This window comes from Schistocerca nitens, chromosome 5, assembly GCF_023898315.1.
Source record: "Schistocerca nitens isolate TAMUIC-IGC-003100 chromosome 5, iqSchNite1.1, whole genome shotgun sequence".
Classification (NCBI taxonomy): Eukaryota; Metazoa; Arthropoda; class Insecta; order Orthoptera; family Acrididae; genus Schistocerca; species Schistocerca nitens.
The window spans coordinates 781416860-781420648 of NC_064618.1; the positions used below are offsets into that span (position 1 = coordinate 781416860).

At 43.4% G+C, this 3789-nt stretch overlaps 1 non-coding gene across 1 annotated transcript; it reads right to left on the reverse strand.

The window, feature by feature from the left end:
- Window positions 1-2353: 2353 nt before the first annotated feature.
- On the reverse strand, window positions 2354-2437 carry Trnap-ugg (transfer RNA proline (anticodon UGG)). The gene has a single exon. It is a non-coding gene; the product is annotated as a tRNA-Pro (tRNA).
- Between the last annotated feature and the right edge of the window lie 1352 nt (window positions 2438-3789).

Here is a 3789-nt window from a genome sequence, read left to right on the forward strand (position 1 = left end):
TTGAAAAGATGCAGTGTTTCCTTCGAATAGGATGGAAACTATCTTCAGCGTGTTTTGTAAGTTCCTTAAACTCAGCTTGTATTGGAAACAAATGGAATAAGCGATGAGTCGTAGTGTGGAATGTCAGAAGTTGTGTTCATAACAAGCCTGTATTTTCATTTGTGTATTTTGTGATGCGAAACCCGCAGTCTACGGGTAGCGTCTTTGACTAGTAGTCAAAACGTCCTTGGTCTCAGGCTGGAAAAAAGCCACTGCTTCAGTTTCGAAGAAAAATCATCAGCGATGGTGGCCAAAGACTTCCGGCATAAGAAGTCACACTAGTTCAGCGAACGACGTTGTCAAAGAGGGTGGAGGAATGGTCAGGGGTTCAGCGCACTTGCTTGCCCTTGCAATGGTAAACTGCCCCTAAAACGCCGAAGAATCAGCAGTGATAAACTTAATGAGGATGCAGAAGACAATGGAAAAGACTGTATTAAAGGCAAATATGTATATCCCCCGGTTAGTGACCTATAATTGAAACGTGTCATGATAATCTCGTCATTGGTAAAATATCTCCAGATTGGTCTCCCATTCTAATCTCCTGGAGGGGACTGTCTTGGGAGAGGTAACTACGAGAAACAGATGGAATAACCCAAGAGTCGTAGCGTGGAATGTCAGAAGTTTTAACGTTATAGGGAAACCAGAAAGTCTGAAACGAGCAATGCAAAGATCCGATCTAGGTGTAATGCAGATCTGTGAAGTGGAATGGAAAGAAGATAAGGAGTTTTGGTCGGAAGCCGAAAATGGTATAACGGCAGTAGGATTCGTTACAAACAGGAAAGGACGACAGAGAGTAGATCACTACGAACCATTCAGGGACAGAAACAGACTCAGATAACAAATCTAGTAGTGATGAAGAGTAATCTGAAGCTTAAAAGATCGTAGGGAAGAATCAGTGTGGAATGAAATGGGAAATGAAATACTGAGGAAGGATAACTGAAGTTCGCTGAAAATGTGGATAACGCGATAAGGAATCTCAGAGTAGGCAGTTCAGTTGAAGAAGTGTGAACAGGTGTTAAACAGACATAGCTACAAGGAAGGTAGTTCCGAAGAAATCTTGGGTAGAAGCAAAAATTGCTCGACGAAAGAAGAAGTACAAAAATGCTCAGGGGAAAACAAAAATACAGCAATATAAATCAGTTAAGAGTGAAATAGATAGGGTAGCGCAGGGAGGCCAAAGCGACATGGCTGCGGGAAAAAATGTGAAGAAATCGAAAAGGAAAAGATTTTCTGAAGTCTGACTCAGCATACAGATGAATCAAAACAACCCTCCTTGAAATTATAAGCAAGGGTGCAATGGGAATTCCACTGGGAAACTCAGAGAAGGAATAGACGGTGCGGATAGGTGGAAAGAGTACATTGATGGGTACACTGAAAGTACCTATGAGAGAGGAAAGTTGTCGGATGACATGATAAAAGAAGGAATGGAAATGGGAGGGGTCGAGTATTAGAGTCAGAATTTAAAAGAACTTTGGAAGACATGATATCAAATGGTTCAAATGGCTCTGTGCACTCTGGGACTTAACATCTGAGGTGATCAGTCCCCCTAGAGCTTAGAACTACTTAAACCTAACTAACCTAAGAACATCACACACATCCATGCCCGAGGCAGGATTCGAACCTGCGACCGTAGGGGTCGCGCGGTTTCAGATGAAGCGCCTAGAACCCCTCGGCCACACTGGCCGGCATGATATCAAATAAGGCAGACGGAACAGATATTACACCGGATTACACCGGAATTTCTAAGATCACTGGGGGATGTGGCAAACAAACGACTATTGAAATTGGTGTGTACAGTGTAAGAGACTGCCGACATACCATCAGACTTTCCGAAAAATTTCAATGGTGAGCAGAAGTCGGGAGTAGAAGTCATGGGGCTTAGTTAGAGGCGAACAAATTGGAACTCTGTACGCTATGCAGCCAATTGACGGCGTCATCTAGGCTCCAGTGATCGAGCCCTCAGCTGCATGGTTATACCAAAGAGTCGCAGTGTCTCCATTGTTCTCGTGTCACATAGCAGATTATGGTAAGCGTCGGTTACAGCTCCAGCGTACTAGGACATGCAAGAGTTTTTAGTTCAAATTCATGCATCCGAGCTGCTGACAATAATAACATACAGAAAAATGTACAGAAAAATGGAATGTCCGCAGCTCGTGGTCTAGTGGCTAGTGTTGCTGCCTCTGAACCACAGGGTCCCGAGTTCAAACGGTTCAAATGGCTCTGAGCACTATGGGACTTAACTTCTAAGGTCATCATTCCCCTAGAACTTAGATCTACTTAAACCTAACCAACCTAAGGACATCACACACATCCATGCCGGAGGCAGGATTCGAACCTGCGACCGTAGCGGTCACGCGGTTCCAAACTGTAGCGCCTTTAACCGCTTGGCCACACCGGCCGGCGGTCCCGAGTTCGATTCGCAGTCAGGTTGGGGATTTTTCCCTACCCGGGGACTGGGTGTTTGTGTTGTCCTCATCATTTCATCATCATCATCATCATCATTCGTGACAGTGGCTAAATTGGATTGTATGGGTGCTGATGACCGCGCGGTTGAGCGCCCCACGAACCAAACATCATCATCCAGAAAAATGGAAAGGTGTGATAGCAAGTGCAGGTAACTGCGAGAACTATCACACAATCAGCTTAACAGTTCATGCATCCAAGTTGCTGACAATAATAATATACAGAATAATGAAAAATAAAACTGAGTATCTATTAGATGACGATCAGTTTGGCTTCAGGAAAGGTAAATGCACCAGCGACGTAATCTTGATAAGCGAAGCAAGACTGAAGGAAAATCAAGATACGTTCATAGGATCTGTTGACCCGGACTAAGTGTTCGTCAGTGTAAAATGGTGGTAGGTATTCGACATTCTGAGAAAAATAGGAGTGAGCTATAGGCGAATGCGGGTAGTATGCAATATGTACAAGAACCAAGAGGAAAAAATAATAATGGAGGACTAAGAACGAGCCGGCCGCTGTGGTCGAGCGGTTCTAGGCACTTCAGTCCAGAACCGCGCTGCTGCTACCGTCGTAGGTTCGAATCCTGCCTCGGGCATGGATGTGTGTGATGTCCTTAGGCTAGTTAGGTTTAAGTAGTTCTAAGTCTAGGGACTGATGACCTCAGATGTTAAGTCCCATAGGGCTTGGAGCCATTTTCTGAACTAAGAACGAGGAGCTCGGTTAAAATGGGTATCAGAAAGGAATGCCATCTTTCACCCCTACTGTTCAATCTATACATCGAACAATCAATGATGAATTAAACAAACCGTTCACGAGTGAGATTAAAATTCAAGATGAAAGAACATCTATGATAAGATGACATTGCGTTCTCAGTGACAGTGAAGAAGAATTACAGGATGTAATATACGGAAACATGGTCCGTAGTAGGCTGTAACGTGATTTTTATTTAATCGTACGATTAGCTAATTTTAACAACTCGTCATTGTCGAAATCATCTTCAATTAGACCTTGAAATATAGTAAGCCTGTATGGTCTCAGTTCCAGTTTCATCTGAAGTCTTCATAGCTTGCTCTTACTATTCCGTACTCCCTGGGTGCTTTTCTTTCAGATATAGTCGTTTATTGCAGAAAATGTTGCGCGACAAAATGAAGATTCCCTTCTGTAGTAGGAGACTTTGTCCTGTCTGAACGAGGCACACAGCTGTTGTACGAAATTATCATCATATAATTTATAGTCAGAGACGTAGTCATCCTGCAGACAGAGCATCTTTAGTGTATGTAATACTAT